We start from the raw sequence: 27872 nt of genomic DNA on the forward strand, positions 1-27872 counted from the left end.
TCGCTTTGCCGCTCTCACAGCCTAGTTTTCTTTTTTTTCTCCCTCTTCAATCTTGTGCAGGTTGTATCTGACGGAGGAACCGGTGCCGCGCTCCCATCCTCGCGCTCCTCCAACAACAACAACACTGTGAGTATTCTCATGCTAATTCTTCTTCTCCAGCCTCCCCTTACATCCGTTTGTCTGTTTCTCCCCCTCGCTTTCTTTTTTTCCTCCTTTTTCATTTTTTGCCTCTTTTCTGTTCTCATCCGACGCGCCAAACGCAGCGACGGCAGCAGGAGCAGCAGCAGCGGCAGCAGCAGCGCGGGAAGGTAGAAGAAGTGTAGACAAAAAGAAACGAGAGAGAGCATGCACAGAAATGGAGAGACGAGGGGAGGGGAGGGACGGAGATGGTTGCTGCTGTCGCTGCGAGCAACCCGCTCTGCTTTCGGAGGTGTTTCTCCTGGAGGATGGTGGAATTGCTGAAGGGATGTAGGGGGCGGGTCTTGGTTTTGTGAGTAGATAGCTGTGTGAGAATGATAGGGGATGTTGTTGACAAGCATGGAGTGGCTCATCAGCGGGATTCAGCGGCTCCTCCACGTTGACTAAACTTCTGATTCATTAATCCACGCCTTGGATCCCGTCTCTCCTCGTTTCGCCGACTTTTCTGCGTTGATGATGAAACATTGCTTCGGTCACGTGTGGTTCTTTGAGCTCCCAGATGTAAACAGTAATGACTTCACTGTTTGTCTGTGTGTAAACATGAATTTGTATTTATAGATATAGATATAGATATAGATAGATTCACAGTGTGTCTGTGTGTGAGGTCAGAAAGTCAGCGCCCATTCCTGCTTGCTCTCCTTTGATCAAAGAGCCTCATTTAGTCCGCCCACGGCAGTGGGTGAGCCATATGAGGAGTGGGTGTGCTTTATGTGTGGTGGAGGTGTGGGGGTGAGATGGATAGGCCCCGCTCCCGGACTGCTACACCGTGGCTAATGGGCACTCGGGTCGGCAGGGGTGCAAGCACATCCGGTTGAGTCCCTTCTCCGTGTCCTTCACAAAAAAATAAATAAATACATTTTGAAAATCTTTGCAAGAAGAAGAAGCAGCAGCATATTGGGCCAACAAAACGCTCACAAACACACTTTGGCAGATTCATTTGGCAGAGTGAAAAGGATTGATCTGAGCATGGCAATTAGGCAAATTTCAGAACTAAGCATCTGGCGAGGCGAGAACGCTTCGCCTGGCAGAGGATTACCATTTTAGTTCCATTTTCAGCCCAGAATGTGTTATTTCACAGCACTCCAGCAGCACTGCGGCGCCGCAACAAAACCACCACGTTGGGGAATCTTTCTCTGTCGCGTGTTCGTTTCCATGGCCTAATAAGTCCGAGTAGCGCTTTGATTAATGTCGATTAGGTTTGATATGTGCGTCCTCCCTTCTTCATGATGGCGAGTCGTCAGAGTAAAGATGCCTGCTTGTCGATGAGCTTGCTTTGGAAAGCAGGCTGATAAAAATGAGAACCATTCCCCCAATTAAGGAAGATTAGGTTACCCTCCACCAATCTGAATCCTTAAATCCCTTCTGTTTTTACAGCTCTGTCTGGCAAATGTAATTCAGCCTTGAGACCTGGGCAGAATAGCAATAAAAGAAGGTAGAAAGTTTAGCAGTGAAGCCCAGGCAGTAAAAATATCCACTGGGAGAGGGAGAGGGAGAGGGAGAGAAAGCACATGATAATTGACACTGCACTGTGTTGCAGTTGGCTGTAATTAACTGTGTAACAGAGGTTGTCAGTTGGAAAGGGAGAAAGGCCCGACTATCTTAGTGCATTTAACACACTTGAAAGTGCAACGTTTATCGTGTCTCTCCAGCTTTCAGCGAGGCTGCGTTCAGGTTAGCGTGGGCCTCTCGGTTGTATTCCTCCAGATCTTTTCACTCCAGGGCCAGTCGGGCATTATCCGCTGCCTCCCTTTATCCTTTTGCACCACAGTTTGAATAAAAAAAAAAAAAAATCAAAACCAGGAGCCATTGTTTCTGGGGCGAGCGGAAAAGGCTTATCATCTATTTTTAGTTTGCTTTTCCTCGTTGTTGCCTGGGCCACGATTCATGCTTATGTCTGGAGATTTGGTGCCATAAACTACGTTGCGCTTCGCAGCCAGGCGCTGGCTGGTGACAACTCTCACCCACACATTAGTGATCTATGAGCCGTATAGCCGCAGACCCCCTGCTGCCTCGCCAGCCGCTTCCCGAAGCCGTGCAGGACCACAGCGGCGACGCGCTCCATGTGTGATGGCACCCATATGTGCAGAGAGAGCACCTGCATTAAGAAAACGTGCCAACACTTTTATTTCTCGTCACTTATCACAAGCCGCTACATGCTGCAGCGAGAAGGGGGGAGAAAAAAGCTCATAAAGATAAAAATCACATTTCACTAGAGGGTGCTTGTGTGACAGTGATATATGCTGCGAGCATCCTGGCACCTCATTGAGAAGAGAGTGAGTTCTGGGTGGGTAAATCAATTTGTGCAGAGGCCGTCGCTGCTAGTATTGGTTTCGTGATATGATCTTTGTTGTCCATTTTTAGAGGTCAGAGCGAGCACGACGACAAGGGCAGCCGAACCCGACCGCTTTCTCTCTCCTTTCTGTGCTGGTAAACGATCTCCTCCTGGAGGATTGTGGGTAAAGTAAGGCCATGTGTCTTTTTTTTCTGTCTTAAGTTGAGACACTATGGATTCTCTATTAAGAAAGTACGTTCATCCATTACCACGCACGCCTTGATAAAGTGTCCAGAGCCAGAGGCGAGCGCAGCCTGCGCATTAATCGCTGTAATTACTCAAGGAGGCTGACACTGATTCTGGAGGTGTGTCTGACTACATACACCAGTAAAGGACTGGGGGCGGGTGCTGGTGCTGGTGGACCAGTCAATAGGTGAACCCGACTCTGTTAGACATCTGTGGGCAAAGCAAACCGTCAAAGTTTCACCCATTCATCCATAAAGGGCGGCGCTGGGTCCCAATCCGGACCACGTGATGGCTCTGTTTGGACGCGTCCCCAATGTTATTCACTAAAAATAAAAGTTTTATTTACTGCTCTCTGCAGACGATGAGCTGTTTAACTTGAAAACTACTTTTTTTTATAGGTTGCTACGTTTTTAATTTAAACCTCTGTGTGAACTTTTTCTTATTTCTAAGGATGTTAACTTACATCAAGCTTATCTGTGTAGCACGTTTCAGCAACGAGGCAGTTCACCCCGTAGAAACTGTCAACAAACACAAAACAAGCAATACACGTTATAATTTGTCAAAAGCCGTCATCAAAATCATCAGTTTTGATGTAAATTTTTCTTACTTGAAGTGTAAACCTCCTATAGTTTAGGCTTGGTCTTCTTCACATTAAGAGAAAAAAGGTTACTAGTTATGGTGAAGCTTTTGTTTAATCTGAAATCAAGGTTTTAGGTATTTTTGGTATAGTTTGCTCAAATATCTTAGTGCTCTTGAAATAAGACAAAACTAACTTACAGATAACTTTTCAGCGACACATAGGAGCTTGTGTTAGGTCAATGATTCCTTAATATTTATTAAAAGGAAAGGATTGGTTACACTGGTAGGTTATTTCAGCTGTTAGAGGAGATTTCTCTGTTAGAAGTTTAATAATCTGAATTGCATCGCTCAGACAACAACTGTAAGTTAGTTTTGTCTTATTTCAACTGCACTAAGATATTTTCACTAAAAATTAAATTAAAAATACTTGCAGTGTAAAATTTCCCTGGGACTACTTTTAAATATGGTAAAATATCTTGTTGTTTACTATAAAGTACAAATTTACAGTGAATACGTGAACATACTGACAGCCAAGAGCACAAAGGTCAGAGGTTGGACTTTTAGTTTGGACCTTTTTCAGTACCCAGATCTCACAAAAATACAAAAAAGTATTTTTATCTAGTTTCCTCTGAAAACGTCTTTGTACAATTAAAATAGGAGAAAACAAACAAAAAGTAACTTTTAGCAAGAAATAGACACTAGCTTTAAGTAAAGACTTACTTATTATTAAGGAAAAAGATTATTTCACCGATAACAAAACATGTTTCCCATGTTGTAAATGGAATAATCTGCTAGTGGAACTAGTACTTTTAAATTCAATATTAAGGAATTACTGACTTTAAAGAAGCTTTATGAATTGCTGAAAAGTTACTTGTAAGTTAGTTTTGTTTTATCTTAAGTGATATTTGAACTTAAACTGGATAAAAATACTAGAAATATCTCAGTGTTTACTATAAAGTGCAGATTGTTAGCAGTGAAAATGTGAAGCTTTCCGTTGGTTCGAACATAAAAGATTTTGTTTGGATCTTTTCTGGACCTCAGTGAGTTTTTAAGGAAACACGCCGGTGGTGCCGGACACTCTCTTTGACTGACTTGCGATCAGTGGGAAGTGCTGTGCAGAATCACCACAGCAACGACTGCTTAGCAACAAAAATGTTGACATCATGAAAAAAAAACCAGAGGAAGAAACAAAGAAATCAAGAAGGAACCAGTGATTGTTCAGCTTCCAGATTGGTGCTGCCGGTTCTGCTCGCCGCCCGGTTGTCCTTCCGGCACGCAGACGGAGAGATGAGGGGGTCAAATCCAGCGTGTCATGTCAGGGATGTAAAAGCAGAGGACGGAGGGGGGGGGTGTATTGTCTGTACAAGGGCAGCAGAGTTACTCTTTGTGCTCTGCTTCTGGAATGTGTCTTCTAATACTGTCAGTGTTCCAGCTAATCAGAGCGGCATTGTTGGCCATAATAAGTGAATGGAGTTTAATAGGTGAATGTGTGCCACTTGGTGTCTTATCTCACAGTGACTTTCACTTGCACTGCCTGCAGCAAGTAATCATGAGAAATATGACTCAGAGACGGCGTTTTTTAATTAAGGACAGTTTTTAGCATGGTGGGAGAAGGAGGAGGCAGCTCCCGCTCGCTCTGCGCGCGCTCGCACACGCATGTGCAGCGGTTTTCTTAGGGTTCCTCATTAATCACAGGAGCATGTCTGATACGGGCGTGCAGCGGAGGAAACCAAGCTGGAACGGCGCGGTGGAATATTTGAACATCTCGGTGCTGATGTGTGCAAAGCGGAGTGTGTGTCTGCAGGGGAGGCTTTGAAATTTCATCCTCTCCATCCCTTTTAACTTGGCGGAGGGGATGTGTGTGTCTCGCTCCAGTTGGCCAATGGCTGTTAGGAAGCGCCACGACCGCCACCCCTCTAACCATTCACACACACACACACACACACACACACACACACACACACACACACACACGCCCACACACACAGAGGTTGGTATCTGTCTCCACACCTCGTCCTCCATCCTCCAGACCTGCTTTGTGTCAGATAGTTTAATGTGAAATTGCTTTTCTTTCAAATTTCCCCCTGGAAACGCAGGTCGTCGCAAAAATGTTACATCTCATAATGGTGTGTTATTGTTGTTCTTTCATACGAGTCCTTGGCTTCTGAACAGAGGTTTATTTATTTATTATTTTTTTCTCTCCAGCACAGAGCTGAGGTCACACTCTGCTATTTTCCCTCTGCTGCTGTCACAATCTCAGATTCTGTGCAGAGTTCCTCCTCTGCTGCGCCCATGGTAACCTCTCTGAAACATTTATCACCACCTCACTCTGTGATTACGCTGTGCATTAGTGGGGCTTAAATTAAATTTGTCGGCGGGCCCCGGCGGCGGTGCTACGGGCCCGGCCTATCAGAGACACTTTGTAACGGGCCCCTGGAAGAGCCTCCCGGGGCCGTCCTATCAGTCAGACACTCTGTCAGCAGACACACTCAGTTAGTCAGCATCGAGTCAGAAACGTGGCCCGGCCAAACCACACGCCACCGCCGGCCGCTCCGCTGGGCCGCCGCCTCGTCGCCCAGATCCCCCGCCTGCCACTCACAGCTCCAGCACGGATGCTGACCTTTAACCCCGCTGCTCAGATGAATGCTCTTCAACAGGTGACACCCTCGCCTCTCTTCCTCTCTTCCTTCATCCCTTTTTCGCTCCACCTTCTCTTGTCTTTTTCACCAAGTGCCAAAATCGCTGCTTTGGAAGCATCCAGGAGCCAAAACCCCAAAATATTGTTGTGAATTCTTCCTTTTATACCTGCACAACAATAAATAAAACATGTCATATTTTATGCTTGCCTTTGCATTTAGGGACATTTCACTGTTTGGACTTATTATTTTCCATTTTTAAATCTCTAAAATGTTTTTAATTTATTCCCAGGAACGAAAACTTGTGCCCAAATCTCTGTTTGAGTAAAAACTCACTTGATGTTTGTGTCTGACTTATTATGAAATAAATAAAAATAAACAAATAAAAACAGGCTAGACTAGAGAAAAATTATTTGTTCTACTTATTTTTAGTTTAAGAATATAATAAACTTGCCACAGAAAAAAATCTCATCCTAAAAAAGTGTCGGAGGGCGATGAACAGCATGTTGGACGCCATGTTGAAAGTATTCAGGGACCAAAACGTTTATTTTTTTCAACCAATTAAAACCACCAAAATGTTATCATAAATTCTTTCTCCTACCTGCACAACCCTGAATAAACTACGTAAAAACTTGCTAGATATTTGTGAGCTAACTTTAAGATTTTTAAAAAGTTTAAAGAAAAATTCTATGTTGTACTTTTCATTTTCATTTTATACAGTTGCCACCAAAAATTTCATCCTAAAAAAGTAACAAAAAGTCCTGGAGGGCAACATTCATGCCATTCTTGAATTTCAGTCAGGGGCCACACAAAATAAGTCCAAGGGCCGCAAGTGGCCCCCGGGGCCACGCTTTAGACACCAAGATGAAAGTATTCAGGGGCCGAAATTTAAATTATTTCCAACAAATTAAAAATGTTATTGTGTATTATTCTTTCTGTTTTACCTTCATAACAATAAGTACGACATGTGATATGCAATCATTTAACGTTTAGGGCTTATTGTTTTCCATTTCTTAAGTCTTAAAAATGTTTTTATTTTATTCCCGGGAACCAAGATAAGAATTTTCTTCTACAATTGTTGACTAATTAGCCAAATGTAATGGATAGATGTGCCTATCAGTATCCAGTCTGCAGTTGAGTAAAAACCTTTTTTACATGAATTATTATAAGATAAAAATAATTTTTAAAAATAGCAAAACTTTTATGTTGCACTTATAATTTTCAGGTTAAGAAGTTGCCACTCTCATCCTTTAAAAATTGTTTAAAAAAAAGATGCCAGAGGGCCACATTTGTGTCATTCTTGAATTGCAGTCAGGGGCCACACAAAATGAATTCAAAGGGCCACAAACGGCCCCTGAGCCTCACTTTGGACACCCCTGCCTCCCTCTGTTTAAACGTGCAGCTTGTTTGCCAGCAGCTCTGCAGGATGCACTCAAATTATTGAATATTTTTAGATTTTATCCAGCGCAGTGTCAGTCCCTCTGACAGCCGCTTCAATAATAATCACCTGTCGTAAAGTGGCTATTACTGTCCTCCACTGCTGTGATTTACATTAATACCTGGTAGTTAATGTCATGTTTCTTTATTGGGAGAATGTAGGACATTAAATTCAACACGCTACCTCTGCAGTTACACGCCGTGCCATTATTCTCTCTTTTGTCCTCCTTTATTTTTACTTCCCCATTTTCATCCTCCTTCAGACGATGATCAAAATAGCCTGATCTGAGGCCACTCAAGGCTGCTTTTATCTGCGCTCCCTGAATGAGAAGGTCAATTTTCAAGGCGTTTTGTTGGGGGGGGAATGTTAAAACCTGCTAGTTGCTAAGAGAACCAAGAGGGCCCCTGCTTCCCACAGCTCTAATTGGGGCCCGTTTTCATTTTCATATGGTTTCAAATGTCAAGAACAGAGAATGTGCAAAGTGTTTTGAATTTCCACTGGAAGCCATCCTTCCTTGGGTCACACAGGTTGAAAACCTATTCTTTTATTACTATTACTCTGCAGCTAAGTTTTGCCAGTGGAAAAAGTTAAAAAGGAAACATGATGTACTGCCTCTGACCTCATCCCTGCCCCGCTGGGAACATCATGTCAGAAGATGCCAGCGCCTTTCTTCATTTGACAGAAACAAATCCTCAGACAGGACTCCTTCCCTCTGTTGAGGATTTACACCGTCCTGATGCCATCGCTTCCTCTCTCTGCCCAAACACAAGGACTCCTACTTCCACAAATTCATGAATGGGATTGTTTTAATGCTCAATGAACGGCGTCTGAGCTTTCTGAAATCAGAAATAAGCACAGCAGCTATCATATTTGGTCAAAATGGTGTTAAATGAAGCCCTGCTGATGCTGGAGTTGAGTGTAATCTACCACTTCTTACTAAGCAGTACCTATTGGGTACCTACGGGCTGCATACAGGCTTACTTACAGGCTAATTAGTGGTTACTAAGGGTTTGTTTACAAGGTGGCCACCAGAGTCCCTCTGATGCCTGCAGGGTGTAAAGACTCGTACCTAATAATGATTATGCGGTTTCTGTAGGGTGCTTGAAGAGCACTGAAGGGGTTTCTATGGAAGTACTTACCTTTGGGGTATCTCTTATGTCTCAGCGCTGCTTACAGGGTAATTACTGGATTTGCAGGGCACCAATGGGGGAATACATCTGGAAGTTTACAGTGTAATTAAAAAGTACTTATAAGGTACCATCTGGCTGCCTATCGGGTATTAAGTGATTAATCGCTAGACACTTTTAGGGTGTTTTCACACTTGATAGTCCGATAGACTCGGTTCAATCTGGGACAAAAACTGCAACTCTTTCCCAACAATCCAAACCTGCCGAGCAACTTGTTCCCCTCCTCACCTGTGGGGGCGCTGCATTGAGAACTCCTGAAAGTACCGACACAAAAACCTCTGAAATAAACAACTTCCTTCTTCACCAAATGTAAACCAAAATGGAGTGGTACCAGATTTCGCTTTCTCTTCTTCATAAATGTTTATAGTTTACTTTTGTTTACTGTTAGAGTCTTGTTGTACTTAAAGGTGCTGGAGAAGATTCTTGTTTCAAATCAAGTCGAATTACTCCTTCTGTTTTTTACAGTTTCTTTTAAAAATAGCACTAAAATTAAAATTTTAAATTTTATGCATTTTTTTCTGCAAGAGCATACTGTGCTTTGTTTTTCTTACTTAACATTGATTCTGCTTTTTGTATGAACTCCACCCACAAAACCAAATATTAGGGAATATTGCTTGTTTTTAGAAAACAAGCAATTTTTCTACAAACTCTCTGAACTATGAAAACTGAAGAATGGATTGATGAAAAAAAATCCAGGATTTTAAATATTTAAAACCTAAAATTCAATTGACAAAATTGATTTATTGCCCATCCCCAATATGATGTATAACCTCTATACATTTTTATCCCTGTGACCCACATTAGCACTCTGTTAGTACTGTGGTTTATTTAAGCAAACTGCCCAAAAAGAAGCAGGTTCATCTGAAAATTCAAGTCATTCTAGTTTCAAAGAGACAGTGAAGCTCAGATCAGTCATTCTGTACATTTACAGGATTCCAGTTTTCAGACAAAGACACAATAAACATGTTGCATTGTGGGGAAGCTCACTTTGTTTTCCCTCAGACTGAGTCGCTGCAGAAACGGCCTGCATGGAAGTTTTTCTCCGAGGTTTCTATCATGCTGTGTGTAGTATTTTTCCGAGCAGCAAGAGAGTGGTATCAGTGTCGATGTTCCGCCGGGGAGCTTAGAGCAGGTTTTCACCGCCTCGCCATCAACAGAATACTCAAGTTCAAACGCATGTTTTAAGCACAACGGTGGCAATTTAAAGGCCGGCTTCTCCTCCCAAATGCTGCTGGAAATTAACACCAGAAGACCGATTGTCGCTCTGCTGTCAGCCTCTGGTTTTGTATATTTCTATATTTACTTTGTGGGTTCTCAGTGTGAACTCTTGCTAAAGGTTTAAGTGCTGATGTCCTCATCTGTATTTCTTTTTTGCATCAGATGTTTTTGGCTCCTGCTTTATTAAGCTCCACCTCCCAGAAGACGCGTCTGCTTGAGTTTGTCAATAATGGCTAAAAATGAGGCTTTGTTTGTCTGCCAAATTAGCTAAAAGCAGAACATTATGCAAATATTTTCTGCTGTAAAGCCTTTTAGGTAAAGATAGAAAAATCCCCACAGAAAACAGAGTGTTTTAGAAAGTTCAGGAACAGAGGAGGACTTTATATGTTCAAATAAAATCTATGAAACACAGAATTAAAGGGGAGAAATCCAACCTCAAACCTAATGTGACCCTCTTATACACGTCTACATCTGAGCAGGGAATATATACTTTTCTCAACGTAGAGGGCAGAAAAAAAAGGCACGTTTTGTGATTTAATTTAGCTCTTTGATATCCAAGCAGCTGAAATAATAGATTCATCTATTTTGGAATCTCTTGTTCTGTTCCTTCCCTGAAAGGTCGGAAGTGTCAAATGGTTTGCAACTGGTGAAGCGCACGGATTCATGTCAGGAGTCGACCTCGGCGGGAACGCAGAGCGAGCCCAGGAAATGCACTGACAGCAGCATTTCCTAATGAAAATTAGTTTAATGTATTCAAAAACGGAAGTGTTGTGCAGTGTGCTGTGAATAAGCCCTCAACCCGGAGCGCCGGTCCGTCTTCACCTAAAGCACGTTCGCTATATATGACTTTGAATAGCTGTTAGGACAATACATTAATGAAATTCCCCAGAGCCTGGACTTAGCATCCGTGGTTCAAATGCAATTTTTCTTCCTGTGACAACGTATAATCCCTTGTCCAAGCAGGCCTGTATTTCTACCTTAAACATCCCTTTCATTCCTTCATTTAATAAATGACACCCAGAGGACAAAACGGGGACAAGTCCCCGCTGACACCTGTGAAATATAGACTGATAATGCTCCTGCCACTTGCTTAATGCAGCGGCCCTCCACCTCTTTGGGTCTGACAGGCCGGGCCCGACGCATGTATCATAATGAGAGGATCCCGTCGCTGTCAGTTAACAGCACCTAAAGGATGCCACTGAACTTCTTTGACTCTTGAGAATAAAAGACGAGGTGAGCAGTGAGGACTTGTTTCTCCTTGGATCGCCATGTTGCCTGATGATCACAAGCAGAGAGACATTACTGCTTCACTTTGGAAGAGTTTCTAGTGCAAATATCTTTGTACACTTGAAATACGACAAAACAAAATTATTTTAAGTCAGTAATTCCTTTAATATTGATTTTTAAAAGTGTTAGTTCCAAAAATGTCTTAAAAATGTCTTAATTTTCATCAAAATTTAGGAATTATTTTCTTAAAACAAGCTGCTATATCCTGTGTAAAATTCCTTGCAAGTTAGTTTTATCTCATTTCAAACGGACTAAGATATTTGGACGAGAAACAAGACCAAAAATACTTGGTAAGATTTTGTTTAGTGCACTGCAAAAATGCAAGGTTTTACTAAGTATTTTACAAATATTATAAACCCAAATGTCTTCTTCCACTGCAAGATTATTTCACTTATAGTCATTGATCGATATCTTCTGAACCCCAGACATCTGTATCATTATCAGAAGTGTAAAAAATTCATCGGTTCGTTCCTACAAAACAGCAGGCCCTTTTTGCCAATAAGTTCATGTTTTTTGGTTTTTGTTACAGATCAACAGACGCTCACTTAGCAATCCCAGTAAACTGTTACCCAGCAACTGGAGTGGCGCTCCACCCGTTACCTAGCAACCCAAGCTCAGCTCCAGCATGTTTGGTCAGCTGGTTGTGCTGGTTGTGCTGCTTTATACGCTGTACAATGGCTGCTGGGTGTTGTTGACTTACGACCCAGAAACCACTGACTGCATTCTTGCTGGTTATGCAGGAGGCTCCACTTCTGCTTTTCAAAGATGTACAGTTGTATAACCTGGTTTCACATGCGAGTTGAGTCGGGGGGCGTGGCCATAACAGCTTATTTGGATTTGAAGTGACAGGAGGCTCTAAAACTGCTCATTCTGAAAGGAGCTCAAAATAGGCAGAACTGAGCAGATTAAAAATCTTATTATCCAAGAATGATTTTCTGCAAAAAAATCTAATGAAAATGTTTTGATTAGTCCATTGACCTATCCTAGCCTTTTTAAGGAAGCGTAATTGGTCAGCTTTAAGAAATCATTGACTTAAAACAAACTTCTACATCTTGTTGAGATGTAGTTTGTCGTTTTTCATTTGTACGAAGATATATTCACTTGGAACCAGACCAGAAATAGTAAGATTTAGTGTTTTTGCAGTGTAGTGGCGTCAGACGTGAAAACCCTCCACCAGTCACTTTTCCTGCTTCACTTTGAATGATTTAATTACTTGCTTTAGACTTCAGCAATTATAGCTGAGCAGCACATATGTTAATTATATCTGACCTCACTTTTTTGCTGCTCTGTTAATTGTTCGCTCAGATGACATTCTCAGATGACTGTCATTGCCGCGTGCGTATCGGGCAATTTAAAACGAAACAAAAAGAAGAGCGCACACGGAGGTCGTTGTCTGGCCGTTCGTTCGTTCGTGGGAAACCTTCGGCTCCCAGATTGCAGCAGATTTTTTGTTTTGTTTTTGCCTAAAGGTCTGAAAAATTTCCAACGTTTCTTCAAACAGCAACCCAGGCTTTTGAGGAAATTACCAGCGGAGCTGAAGACGCAGCCCACTTCCTGTTTATCTGATAATGCATTTTGCGTTTCTCCTGCCATTAATGCCCAGGAAAACATTGAAACCCACTTACGTCCCAGTTCGGAGCTCATGCAGCCCGTTCTAATGCACATTTGCCTCCAAATGTCAAAACCTCAAAAAATCCATTAGAACCGACTCGCTAAGGCAAACTGCTACCTGAACTAATACATCATGTTAAGTGACAAATGTACTGCAGATTTCTGCAAACATGCTTTTATCACACTGCTTATTATCACGTTTAATGGGGATGATTTTCACTTTTGCCAGAGCTGCACTCTGCAGTTTAATTCTCCTGCCAGCGAGGAGGAAGGCAGAGACACAGCCAGCTCTTTGGATTCATTTCGTCTTGTGATATGATTGCAGCGGCGTGACTGCGGCCTTATGAGGCAAAAATGAAAAATACATGTGCTGCTCAACACGATTGTGTTTGTTAATGTTGCAGTATGTGTCTGCATGCTGTTACTAATGGACTGTGCTTTTGTTTGTCACCTTAAGTGAGCAGCGACATTTCTTGTCTCACTTCGCTACTTCAGAGATGAATTTAGGAAAATGGGATGAGTCTGTGGGGTTGTACTTATGGACGGAAAGGGTTTCCTGTGCGTTCTCATTTACGATGTGATCTTGTATCAATGTGGCTGGAATCCAAAGCTGTACGGTTTGTCTGGTAGATTTTCACTGGGCAGCTTCAGCAGCCCTCACTAAAACATCTTATGGTTCTTATTTCCTTCAGCTTTGCATGCCCGTTTCTGTTTGAAACCACATGGAAATAATTTTAATTGAAGAAAAGTGGTCACGCCCAACCCTGTTGAACATTTCCACTCTGTTTCCTGTTTACTCAGCATGGTCTCCAATGTGGCCCGAATTGATTTTTAGGCCTCATTCAAAGATTGTAGGACTTAGAAAATATAGTTTCAACCTAAATTATAAAAAACTTTAGTTGCGTTTTAAATTGAAATTTCAGACTTTATAGATTTTGGTAGTTATCAAACTCTACTGAAGTAAGAACTGGACTACTTCAACATATTTGTACTCAAATAGAAGGAAAAAGTAGTCACTGATTAAATAACTTAAGTAAAAAAAAAGTAGTTTTGTAACATGGCCCTAAAACTGATCATGACATTTTATGTAACGTTTAAAAATTATGTAATCGGACATAAAAAATACAAAGGTATAAGCAATTTCAGCTTTTTTAAAGGCTAAGATGAAAACAAATCACCTTTTTACAAAATGAAGCTTGTCAATACAAAATAATCAATAGGAGTTAATGCAGATATATGTGAGAACAGGGTGAAGAACTTACAGGAAGTGATGTTGCAGTGAATCCCTGCCTATTCACAGTTCAGTATTCAGTTTCTCTGTGGAACATAAATCCAAATAATTCTCACATTCTTTTGTAGATAGTGCTTAAAATATCCAAATGAAAATGCAAACCCACTCCCAGGAGTGGGAGTCAAAGTCTGTTTTGGTGGATTCTTCAGCTTAATTGGGTGTAAATGTTGGTAATTTGGTCTGAAAAGCTGCTTTTTCCACAAGTAGAAGAGAGAGAGAAACATGACACCGGATAAGGTTCCTTGTATAGAACATGTGATAAAGATATTTTTTACTGTTTTTAGCAACTTTTGTCAGTGGTTAGCACAGCTAGCATCCAAACCGTAGCACTGTCTAATCTTTAGATTAATATTCCTACTTATGTGATTCTTCCTGTTTTCTAATCATTTAATTTCTGTAGCTGAGAGAAATTAAAGTCCCATAAAATAAAATAAACCAACTTCCTTTAAACGTTTCAGCTTTTAGATGTTTTTCAGAGCTTCTGGTGTAACTTTCTCTATCGTCATCATCACTTTGGTCATTTGAGACAATTTCAGTCAATCTAAATGTTTTCACCAGAGAAAACATGGTGAAAACTTTGAGAAAATATATTTTCTTTTTACTTTTCTCATTCTTACTAAGCAAACTGCTGAATCTAAAAAATATATCTATTGTTATATTCAGTCTGAAGTTTTTGTTTTTAAATGATTTATGATATTAATGTGATGTTTCTAAACCAGCAGACCAAAATGGGTGTTTTAGGTTAAATAGTGAGATTGAATTCAGGCCTTTGGTTTTCGTCCATTTTGGGACATTTATTTATTTATTTATTGATTAATTGATGGTTTCAAAATTTATTTTTCCGTTTATTGTTGAGAAATGCAAAACTTCTTCTCTTAACCTTCCCATGTAATTTATAATTTTATTTATTTTTTTCTAAAATTGATTTCTGTTTCTGCTACTAACCTGGTATTTGGCTTTCCAAAAGGTCCGGAAATACCAAAACAATAATATCTGATTTATTGTTTTCATTTTGGACTTTGAAACACATTTTAATGTTTTCTGTCGTCGATGAGTTGGTGATTGCTCATTGAAGTCCCCTGAACACCATAAGTTAATGTTTTTGATGAAAATTCCCAGACGTTTCATAACAGTTATTTACAGTTGAACCTCAGAAGCCCTGAAATCCTTTATGATTTCTCCAGAGCACCTTCAGCCTGCAATCAATCTGCATTCTGGTGCATTAAAGTCCTCCAAACAAAGCCTCAGAAACCTTGGAGTAAACATTAACTCAACTTCCTCCACCTGGAACGTCTCTAAGCTTTAAATCTTGTTTCAGAAACCGAGCTCGAGGTGATCATTCCTGTTTTTACCTTTTACTACTGTAACAGCAGCTTTCCATGTTTAAATCAGAAAAAGCTTGAATGATACAGAAAGGAGCTGCAAGGCTTTTGACAAACATAAAGAAATGTGTCTCACTTATTTTAGAGCCTTCTCAGTGGTTATCCAAACATTTTAAAGCTTTTTTTATGTTTCTAACTTTTGCAATTCAGCTCAGAAATATTTGATTATGCTTTGAAAACAATCTGATACATATCTGCTTTAGAAAGTGGTAACATGTTGATGTTTTAAGCGTTAAAAGGTCAGAATTGGGGCATTCAGATGCCATGAAAAGGTCAGATTTAGGTCACATTCGCCTGTTGTGTGAACGTAGCCTCACCTCAGTGTTTGTCTCCAGACAACAGGAAGTCATGGTTTACTAATTAAAATTCCTGGAATGCTTAAAAACTGAACTTAAACTTGAGTAACTTAAATATGAAAATCTGGGATATTTTAAAGGAATTGTTACATTAAAGTTTCCACATTGATTTTCGTAAAGGCTTCTTTTTGCAAATATTACAAACTAAGATTTATTTTCTTTTGATGAATGTTTTTGTTTGATTTTTACATCTTTACCAACACATTTGTTTGTAAACATAAAGAAACCAATTAATCAGTGATTAAATCAGCCAGTTCCTGCATGACAGATGGATTAAATGGATCAACCTCCTGTTCTGTGTAATGTTCTGTGATTAAACCCAAAACACACATTTTAGTTATTTTTTGTGTAATATAATCATCAAAAAAATCCAGTCCTTGAAAAACATTAAAAGAATAATCTGACCTTTGCCCTGAGTTTTTTGTTATTTTTTGTGTGTTTTTGTTTAACATTGTGAGACGTTATGAAGGATCTTTAATTGCTGAAAGTGTTTGTAGCCTTTCAGTGTTTCCTCTTTGACTCCAGCTCTGCTCCTGTGGGTTCGTCTGTTGGGATTTGGCTCTGTGTGTGTGTGTGTGTGCGTGTGTGTGTGTTGCTGTGTTTGTACACACGTCGGTGAACCAATCTGATTGTGTTTTGGGCTTTTGGAGGCTTTTGTTGTGCCTTTCATATAAAAAGTGGCATATAAACAAAATTTGAGCGACTGAATGTTTGTTTGATTCAAGCGAAAGTGGAACAGCTCCCAGCAGTTACAGTTGGTGAACAAAGGCAACATTATATGTCAATTTCAGTCACATTTCATAGCTGAACCACGCCTCTTAAATGCCACCGTCAGACGTCAAGAACGCATTTGAACTGGAGCATTGTGTGCATGCAGAGGTTGTCAGAAACTATCCGAAGCCCCCCACCATGACGGATCCACTCTGACATTCCTCTCTTGATGCTCAGAAAAGGCTATAAGAAACGCAGCATGGTAGAAAAACATATGCAGGCTATTTCCATTTCTCAATTCCTGCTACCTGCGCAACATATTTAAATAGTTTTATTCATGTAAGCACACGTCCTCATTTTCTTTGCCAAGTGTTAACTGAGAGGTTTTATTATTCATGCGCCATTCTCCGCACAGATCCGGTAGCAACAATGTAAGACATTAATTACGTCGTTGAGAAGGACCCTGGCAGAAACTGTCCCAAACAACTCAAGATTTGTGTTTTAATTCCAACCGTCAGTCCAATTAGCAGCATTTGACAACCGATCCGCAGTAAACAACATTCCCTCTCTGTTGAAGCATTTGTTCTGCAAACTTTGGGCAGATGCTGTCTGTTCTCCTCAGATATCAGAGTGTTTAAAAACGGTGCTGATTTTTAAGGTTTTTTTCTGAGGTGTTCCTGCAGATTAAACGTGTTTCTTCACGTTGCTGCAGCTCATCTGCGTTGGGATCTGACTTGATGGTGGAGCACATTCATTAAGTGGCTTAGTCTTCCACAGACAGCTGTCACTTCCACTCAGCCGGCCAGCAACGATTGTTCATCAGCATTTTCTCACACATCCCTTCACACGTGCGCACCCCTCGACATTTACAAACCCATCAACACGAGGCTGTTGCGGTTCACCTGAGAGTCGGCCCCATTACGCAGCTCAAGTCTTTCAAATGTGAGGAAAGATGCTGCAGGATGTTGGTGCAAAGCTGCTGCATTAATTGATATTTTGGTGAAACTCTAACATCTGCTGCAAAACCTTATTCATGTTTTAGTTATTTTTGATTGTATATTTGTTTGAAACTTTAAAGTTACTTTGTGATTTGGGGATTTTAGAAAATACTTCTGGAGAACTTGGTGTACTTTCTGCTGCATAAATGGATCATATCTTATATCCAGGTATTTCTGGATACTTTAACATTACCCTGCTACATCTGAAGGTTGCTTTTAACTTCTAGCTTGGTTTATTCTACAGCTTAACATCCTAAAAATCAACTTATAACAAATATTATTCCTGGAATGTCTCCTGTGAAATCTTGAAAGTTCCAGGAAAGTAAATTTGATGTTCTGGGGTCAGAATGACTTGGGTTAAATATTCAAACAGCTGAACTCCTTTTAGTTTAATGTCACTGGTGAAAAAGAAAGCAAACTGAATAAAATGTAAAATGTAAGTATTAAGACAGAGTCAGACATTACCATGTCACCGTCCAGCTGTAATCTGGTCGCCTCACTGGCCAAACTCTAACTTATACACACTTTAAATGCCTCCTTTATATAAAAGCTGTGACTCTGTACAACTTTTAAGAATGAAAGCAACAAAGCAGGACAAGATGTTTGTTTTATAAATAGTTTTTTTATTGCCGTTTTAAACATGGCGGTCCGTTGGGATTGAATGACTTTCTGAGTCAGCCCCAAGTGGCCGTTTGAAAAACTGCAGCGTCTACGCAGCAGCCGTGAAATCCTGCAAACACTGGCACTCTTCATGTTTCCTCGTGGGAAAAGTCGTTTATATAAGAACAGCACAGACGTCCGAAACCTTCAGGACGCCATTAGAAAGATCCAGCACCAACTGGCTTGCAGCAATATTCGTCATGGCACCCTGCTTTTATTCGTTGCTTTTCCCTCAGCTTAATTTCATGTTGTAGTAAATCACTGTCACTATATAAATAAACAATATTGACTGGATTGTTTAGCAAAACATGCAGATTTTCCATCTGTGTGCACAGATGTGGTGTTAGTATGAAATGCAAATCCATAAGGATGGTTTCTAAGTGGTGCAGATTTCTACTTGCATCTTGTTTTGATGCAGAAAGTGGAGAAAAGCAGAGTGGCACAATGTTTTCCACTCACTGTGTTGGGAGTAAAGGGGGATTTCTCCTACATTTTGGACCAACGTTGGCTGAAAAACACTCTATCAGTTCTCCAGCTGCTGCTCAAATGTCCGGCACCCCATAGAAAGATGCACACTGCCTATGAATTCCTCACATACAGCCGTTTAGTTCAGATTGTTTGACACTTAAGTTTAGATTTTAGTTATTTTTAACCAAAAAAATGAAGTAGTTGCAGTAAAACATGGGTTTTCAGCATCAACAAAAGGGATGGCTAATAAATGTGTTACGGATCAGTCACCATAAATTCATCTATAAACACTTTATAAATCATTAATGAATCATTAACTGTTTATTATGTCTTAGTAAGGGTGAGAAGGAGACTATATGCTAAAACAAAATCAGCATATAAACTAAATATGTTTACAAGGTAATCTGAAATGTTAAGTATAAAATATGTAGATGAACAGATTTGACTCACTATTTGACAAGCAACAATTTGATTTAGTCTCCGTTTCACTTAATTAATGCTTAATAAACAGTTATTATTGAGTGACGTGTTTATAGATGAATTAATAACATCTATATGAACTATTTATTAGCAGGAGAGCCTCATTTTGAAGTGGCAGGAAACTTTCATTTTACACAGTAAGATGTGAATAAAATGAAGAAAAAATGAATAAAATATTTCCAAAACTTGAATAAAATCACAACCAATTTTATTCTGTCTTGATGTTTTAAACAAAAAATGAGGCAAAAATTAAGATTCACAAGGATTATTGTTAAAAATACATTTTCATTGTGGAGCAATTTGGTTGAATTCCTCTTCCAAGAGTTGCTTTAGTTGATTTAGGTTTGGAAACATTCGATCTGTGATCCATCCAGAAACATCCATACAAGCTGAATTCATGCAGCCATCTTTGTCTCAGAAAGACGAGGCTTCCTCTCCAGGTTTCTGTTATTTAACTTTTAACCTTCTCACTGAGGATTTTGGAGTAATTATTGATTATTGCCTCACTGCAACAGTTTTCTGCATCTGTAATCTGTTGAATGGTGAACTTCTTTTGGAAACAGTCTCCCAATCCTTCCCAGATTGTTGGAGAGCAACAGTTGCTTCTGTAAGATCGATCCTGAATCCTGATGATGATCTTCATCTGCTGCTACTTTCAAATATTAATCCAACTGAGCGACGCCTGGCACTAAACATCTGGGTAGATAAATCAGATGTTTATCTACGCAGAATAAGTCAGAAAATAACCAAAAGCAGCAATTTATGGAAAAAATGATCAGCATACACAAAGACCAAAATTCTAATCCAAGCTACGATGTAGGAGATGCACTGCTCATAAAGTTTGATGAATCTTTTCAATCACCTGAAATTTAAACTGATTGATGCTAAATTAATATCAATACAGAAAGTAGCGTATTTTTAATATATCTTGCCAGAAATCCAATAAATGCACTGAATCTTTTAGTAGTGTCTGTAAATTTGCTGGTCAAAATAAAGAGTCTAATTTATTATTCATAACTGGTTTAGTTTGTCGGTATATTCTTTGCCTTAATTTGGATGTCGTGTGTTTGTTCAAGGGCAAAAACTGTTTCATTTTGATGATTACTTTCTCAGATTCGGCATGAAGCTTTCCCATTGTTCAAATGAAATTTGATTAAGGTAGTTGTGATTATTAATTTTTTGTGCATTTTGATGTTAGATTTAGAAATCTGGCAATCCGGGGAAAAAACCCAGACACATTTCTTTGTCGTTTTTCCGTTGACTGTTTGATAAAGCCTTTGATATGCTGTCAGTTCTACAGCAGAAATCACAGATATAAAAAAATGGAAATCAGTTCCTTGCAGCTAATATGGCGGCGTAGGCTTTGCTTCTTTCTGCTCTCATTGTTTAGGATAATTCTCATGTCTTTATTTGCTCCCTCTCTCCCCCCGTTCAGAGCGGCAGTAATGAGTTTTTTATTCTTATCGTAATCCAGCGGCCTTCAGGCATGCCGGCCTGTGCTGGCTGTCTCTTAGCGGACGTGGATGGGGGGGTAGGAGGGGGCCGCTGCCCCTCTTGAGGCCCTGTGTGCTCGGACAGCCGGCCTCAGAGTTAGCGAGTGTGACTGTGGAGGAATGGAGGCTAAATAACCCGACCTGCAGTTCTTACTCCCCCCTCCACCTCCTGCCTGGCTAGCTGGCTCTGCTAGCAGGCGTGACATGACAGGAGTGAAGCCGGAGCCATCCACAATCCATTACTCTTACCTGCGGAGGAGGAGAAGGAGGTGGGAAGGGAGAGATTGAGTTAAGGGCCGGAGAACCTTTCAGCGCTCCCTCCCTGCATGCTAATTCCACCGGCGCTGCGAAAGGGATCAAAATCTGCCGGCTGCCAAATGTAGCTTCTTAACTGAGGGATAGAAAAATCCTCCTCCTTCCTTGATGCTTCCCCTGCACACACACACACACACACACACACACACTTATGCATAATAACACACAGCTGCACAAATCAACCTTCTTTTTTGCTGCTGCAGGACGCCACTTGGTTTCTTAAGCATGTAAAGCTTTCATTGTAAGCACGTTCTGGGAATAGTAATAATAATAATGTGCTCACTTCACGTTTATCCATCACACCGCATCTTTTTTCTGTCGTCGTGTGATGTCACAACCTGGACAACATTTGCCGCACCGCAGCTTTTTATGTGGCCATCTAGAGTCCAGACACCAAATTACATCCATCAGTCCCTCCAGTTTTTTTTATAAGAAATTAACGTAAAATCAACAGACACCGCTTTTTTGTAAGAATGCAAAATTATGAGTTTATTGCAAATTTTCTCCAAAAATGGTCAAACACATTGGGTTTAAGTGACTGCTACCACCTCCCACCTGCAGGTGGCAGTGTTTCTTTAATTTTACACCGTTTCCTCTGTCTTAGTTAATGTCAAGTTATGACCAATACAGCAAGTAACAAAAAGATATATTTATTATTATACAAAACAATACAAACATTTAAAAATTACATGCAAATATTTCTGAAATTAGTGATTTTATTTTGATTGTGAAAAATAACAAAAATAATCACTAAATCCTGGAAGAGATCCTCTAATTCCAAAAAGTACTTATCAAATGTAGCCAGCTATTTAATTATTTTCAGTTTTTTCATTGGTTTTATCAATACATGTAGGAACAACCGTCCCTTGAAAACATTTATAATCTCGATACGACTCAAAATAAAAATGAGTTTGACACTCTTGACCTAAAACGTCAAAGAATTTCCTGCTTTTTTCTTCTTCCTTTTCTTGAGGCACTGCTTAAAGCTATCACTATCCAAGTGGAAAGTACACATGACAACTGGTTTGCAGGTTCCAAATGAGAAACCATCACAGCCGGCGTGGGTTGGGGGGCTGGATTGGCAGCCAGTGACAGTGATAAATTTCACCAATCGTCCAGCGTGGAGATCTGTCTAATCTTCGCGGTGGCTCACAGCGGGGTAGGACCCCATCACTCTCCCATTATTTGACAACAAAACATCCACGGAGAGCAGTGAGCCAGGTTCAGTTAGCTACAATACACTCCCTGCATACACAAATCCCCAGCGAAGGGGATTATAAAGTGGCTCTGTAGCCAGCCATTAAAGGGGCAGGCCATTAAAATGCAGCCGCAGCCACCTAGCCGCACTCTCACTGGTGGAGTGCTTTAGAGAGAACAAAACAAAGCCATCTGTCAATAGCCTTTAATTTTGAATAGACAGCAAGTAAAATCCAATGCCTATAATAGCCTTCATTTTCCTCCAGACCCTTGAAATTGATTCGATAGCTTAATTTGGCAGGTGGGATATAGTTGGCGGACGTATCCGGCTGCATGCGTTTCACCTCATGCGACACCATAAACAGTGTTTTTATTAGTATTTTCTCTCTGAGGCCATGCATCATGGTCCATATGCATCCATCACCGCCATGTGCTGCTCTGCTGGCAGCTACAAGCTCGCCGTTTACACCCAAAATGTTATTTTGATTTCACTGACACAGAGATAATGTTTCATAACACACAGTCAGTCACGAATTAGCCCATCTGTCTGTTTGAGCTTCCCGGTGCTTATGGAGTCTGCGTGTGTTTGTTTGGGTGTGCGTGTGTGTGTGTGTTTGTTTGTGTGTGTGTGTTTGACCACAGTGGCCATGTACTGTACATACAAGCACTCCCACACACACATGGGTTCATTTGGTGGTATGTTTTGGTTCTCAGCTGGTGAGAGTGTGAAGAAGAACCTGGAGGTGAATCTCTGAGAGAGTGGAGGTGATTTCAGACGCTGGCTGAAGGATTTCTACCCAGTTTATTGGCGTTAAGCGGAAAGTGAGCATATCAATAACCTCTCAGAAGAGTGTTTGAACTGCTGCAGTTGCTTGTGTCTCTTGGTGTAATCCCAGACGGACTGGGTGGTGTTGAGATCAGCCGCACCATCTGCTCCAGGACTCCCTGTTCTTCTCACAGCTCAAGATATACGACTCCTCTGTCTGAGCTCACCGAGACGCTAGAAAAACGGAAATATAAAAACAAATAGGGCAACAAATCTGCATAGTAAAAAAGGTTTTTAGTCATGCTAAACTGCTAATGTTACTGCTAATCCTAACATCCATAAACATTATTTTATTACTCTTGTTTGCCATTATATTGCTAAAAATAAACATTAAGACCAAATAATTTATAGGTTTTTGCATTATTATGGTTCCTCTATAGGTTTATTTAATGGAGTTAAAGTTACATAAATGCATCAAACTATATAAAATATGTCTAAATTAGAGTAAAAAGCAAACAAATTAAAATAATTAAACTAACCCAAATCTAGCATTTTATGTGGCCCTCTAGAGTTTACTAGGACAAATAAATAGAACTTTAACGATAACAGCTGTTTACTTAAATAATATTTCATTATTCAAATTAATTTTTTTATTTGTATTCCCCCAGATTAAATTAGTTTGTAAAAATGTTCAACATAATTTAAATTCAAGAAGATTCAGAATCAGTTTTTGTCATTGAATGTAGACAGATGTTGATTAATGTTTTAATAATAAACGTTCGGCTATAACGTTGCCGATATTTTACTCCAAAGTAAAAATGAGTTTGACGTCCATATCTTAGATTATTACGTCTCAGAAACCTTCATCAGCTTCAATCAGTTGCTCAGGGGTTGGATGGGTGCAGAGCTCGGCGGTCCAAACTTTGGGTCAAACTAGCTAAAATAAACTGTGTTCAGTGTTTTTTTTAATCAGCTCAATAATAAACTAAACATTTAATATCATCGAATAAATAAATAGTAAAACGTCTGGAGTAGAAGGATGTGTGTAAATTATTAAAGATTGGAAACGTAAACAGGGTTTTGCTTTGACCTCCATGGTTTTCATGTATCTCTGCTCACCTGATTCAGATGTTTGACTGCTGCAGAAACTCTGTTCACCCACCATAATTAAAAATAAAAAACCTTCATCGTTCTTGATTTGCTGTCATGGGCGACCACACAAAATATTTTCACGGGCCAGAAATGTCTCCTGAGCCACAGGTTGGACACCCCTGCTGTAGATGCTGATTCTGAGGTTACACAGCCATTTAAAGGAGGAAATACAAACTGTACAGAAAATATATGCAATGTGTTCACATAGGAATCTTAAATAACTAAAATATTATTACTGTAAATCTGTAAGATTAATCTTTGGTTCTCAGTCATTACTGTCAGTTTTTGTTCATTTCTTGACGTTCAGGGAAATATATCTGAGTTTTTGTAGTTCCTCATTAATCCACCAGAGGCTTTTATTCTCCATCACTCTGTCTCCATTTTTCAGAAAATTTTTCAGAGAATTTTCCCTGCAAATATCTGCTTATGTATATATTGCTGCATACTGTAATATCGTTTGACTCTAAATGTGGGTTGAAGTATTTACAGTAATCTAATGTTTGTGAGGAAAACAAAGGAAGTTTCATGGCAGCTTTTGTTCATATTTAGATGAAGGGTTATTGTGAGACTTAATCCATTTACAACTGAAGGATCAAAGAGGCCTCTGACTGAAGATCCTGTATCCTGGATTTTTAATCTTGAGTTAACAACGCTCATCAGGACAGACGTTTCTGTTTTCAGTTCTTCATATTTATTTGCTTCCTTCTATATTCAATAAACAGATGAAATAATGAATGTGTGGTTAGAAATATGAACGATGTTGGAGTAGGGGATTAGACACTTTCCTGTTATGATGGATGGAACTTGTACTTTCTGCTTCTCTCTCTCCGTCTCAACTCCTCTAGTGTTTTGGGTCGTAGTTCAGTTAATATTTGAACTTTTAAAGTTGTACAAAAGAAACACCTTGTTGCCATGGTTATGCATCATACCTGTCTGAAAGTAGAAAAGCTAATCCTGTACTACAGTTCAACAGTCATACTGTTGAACAAATTCAGGTGCGACAGTATTCATGTGATATACGCCTAGTGCATTTGTTTTGGTTGTATTTACCCAGAATGCCTTGCGCTGTAGTCTACTTCCTAGTTTTGGGACGGTCTCCATTCTGCTTGGCGTTCACATGTACATTCAAACCGCTCCAGAGTTCACTCCAGTCGAACTGAGACCGAGGTTTGTAGGTGGACCAGAGTTTGTTGTTTTGGTCCGCATCAGAGTTTGGTTACATTTTCACACCTCCCCAACCGGACCAGACCTTCTAGACAACTGACTGGAGTAGGATTAAACTAAAATATTAACATTTTCAAAAAATGTTGTGACTTACACAAGAGACTAGCTCAAGATTATTTGCTGCTGTTTTCACTGAGACGTGAAGGTATTTGTTTCTCTCTCAGGTCATTAAACAATATCAGACATCACCTGATAATAAACCCTGAAACATCAGTCTCCACATCAAACCTGCTTATTTCAAGCACTATTCACTTCCTAAAAATCCAGTCCTCAGAATGTGCAAAAAACACCCATCTGAAGTAGAATGAAATTAAAGAGAAGATCCGCTGCTGCGGATTGTGGATTTCTCTGATGTTCAAGGCTGCAGTGGATTTGTGTCGCTGCTAATAGCAGGGAAATATGTGCCACCGGGTCTGCATATCCGACTGTAGAAATGCTACTGCAGCCGGCTCCTCTCTGTAGAGCCCCGCATTTCATTCTGGGTTTTTTTTTATCATCATGGATCCCAGTTATAGTTTTGTCTGAGAATTTCATCAGCACTCTTTATGAGAGGTTGGCTGTGTTTGACACTGCCGTTATGAGGCCAGTTACTTTTTATGTGAAACCTTCAGTTGAAGCGTTGATGCGCCATGATCGTCGGTTTGTGAATTTTATGAGACATGTGCGTCTCCGTCCGAAACCCACCGAAAACAAAAACCTTCCACATTTTACTGTTTCCGTGTCACACTCGCTATCCTAACGAGACTTCTTCGCCTCTCCTGCAAAATATTTACACCTCCATTAGGCTTGACTTTTTAATTTCTTGAGTCAATTCATTAATTTCCACTTGTTGTGAGCTGAGGCAGTAAAAAAAAAAAGGGAATTATGGTCAAATCTGTGCAAATAATGATTAATCGTGGCCGGCTTTAGGACGTTTGTTCTTCCGGCACAGGGCTGCTTCATTTCTCCTGCTTCCACATATTCCACCATTTCATCTCCCTTTTTGTTTCCTCATTGTTTCCCTTCACTTTCATCATAAGCCGCATGCTAATGTACTGTGCAGCCACGGCAGAGGCAGGAATATATCATCGTCTGATTACACTGGATAAGTGGATTTGTGGCTATTTGCACAGAGGAAGTGTCACAGTGACATTACATATGAAAAGCTAACTTTCCGGCGCAGGTAGAGCCGGGCTGGTTGTCATACTGTCTGTGTGCTTCTGCAGCAGCCCGCCCTTCTGATGGTAAGAGACTGCTGAGGGAATTACCAGGCGTCAAGGGGAAGCTCCATTAGAATATCTGTGATGGATCCTAGAGTGAGCGTTGACGTTGAGGCTTTTTTTTTAGCTACCTTATGCATAAATGGTGCAATTCAGACTGCTACTTAAGCCCTTGGCAGAGGTGCTTAAGCCTTCTCGCACACACAGTTTCCTCCCCGCTCATTCTGACATTGAACTGAAGTGCAAAGCCATGCAGCTCCCAGCAAGATGCTCAAAATGGTCATTTGCATTATTTAAAGCTTCCAGTACTGTCTTTCTACCATAACTAAAGGCAACGTGGGTTACCTTATTAGCCACGACGTAGAAAATCTGCCAATCTTTCAACTTGCGTAACACCCAGCAATTACAGTAACAAAAAAAAGTGAAGCATGTTAAATTACGCTGGCAGGAATCAGATGAACATTTGTTGTAAATCTCACAGAAAGGCTACAAAGTTCACCTCAGGGGAGGATTAGGCTTTGGATTTCAAAACGTCATTTTTAGACGGTGTTGGAATATCGGGACGCTTTAGACAGAGTTTCAGGATGAACAGAAATTAAATCACAATGTCAAAGAATGCTCTGTTTGTTCAAACGAAACCAGTTGAACAACAAAGATGCATACGGATCGATAGAACGGACCGGGTTACTGACCCTGATGCTCCATCTCTGCTCTCAGTCATTCTCCTTCTGACTGGTTTTGGCTCGGTGTTGTGGACAAATTCGCTCCCCTGCAGAATCTGACCTCAGTTCTGACCCACTAATCACAGTAACGCATTAAAATTCTTGCACAAACTTGGAGATTTTTGTACATTTTATTAAAATAGACAGCTGGGTTTTTCAGTCGCAGCATTTCCATAAAGCTTGCAGCCGATGTTTTAGCAAACATACCAAGGCATATTTAGCAGAAGTTAGTCCTTCTGTGTTTTAGCTGATGATTGGGTTGAGTTAATTTAATTATAAACGTCAAGATATGAACTGGATCCAATTTCCTTGAGGTGATAAAACCTTGATAAACCTTGGGCAGTAACTAGCTATTACATTCACTTGATAACCATTTTTGAAAAATAAAATACTTTTAGAAGTATTTTTACTACTCTGTGCTTTTTACTATTACCTGAATAATTTTATTTTGAAGTATCTCTACTCTTACTTCAGTAAAATTTCTGGGTTTCACTACCAGCTGAATGAAAACAAACCAGAAATTCACCTGCAGTTTTTGTTAAAGTTTTATAAGTTTTATTTTGAAAGAAACTGATTTGGAAAAAAAATTATTTTGCCTACTTCTTTTTTTTTTGTGTGTTACTTCTATAAATTATTATTTTTATCCTAAAATACCAAAATTTACACTTAATTTAGTATTTTGGTCTGTCATTTGATCTAATTTTTAAATATTAAGTGATTGATAATTTGATTAGATGGTTCACTCAGTACTTGAGTAGCTTATTTAGTCTTACTTGAGTAATTTCT

General features: G+C 40.0%; 1 protein-coding gene across 6 annotated transcripts in view; it reads left to right on the forward strand.

Annotated features, from left to right (window-relative positions):
- The window catches only part of rbfox3a (RNA binding fox-1 homolog 3a), a 536592-nt gene that overhangs the window by 213148 nt on the left and 295572 nt on the right, over window positions 1-27872 (forward strand). For 5 of the 6 annotated variants that reach the window (XM_044101258.1, XM_044101255.1, XM_044101254.1 and 2 more), the window contains one exon: window positions 61-126. The gene's annotated coding sequence lies outside the window, so the exon portion shown is untranslated. Of the gene's footprint in view, window positions 1-60; window positions 127-2625; window positions 2660-27872 lie in introns of those variants that run through there. The other variant, XM_044101250.1, reaches the window with a different exon arrangement.

The sequence above is a fragment of the Gambusia affinis genome, linkage group LG19 (assembly GCF_019740435.1).
Source record: "Gambusia affinis linkage group LG19, SWU_Gaff_1.0, whole genome shotgun sequence".
NCBI classification, from domain to species: domain Eukaryota; kingdom Metazoa; phylum Chordata; class Actinopteri; order Cyprinodontiformes; family Poeciliidae; genus Gambusia; species Gambusia affinis.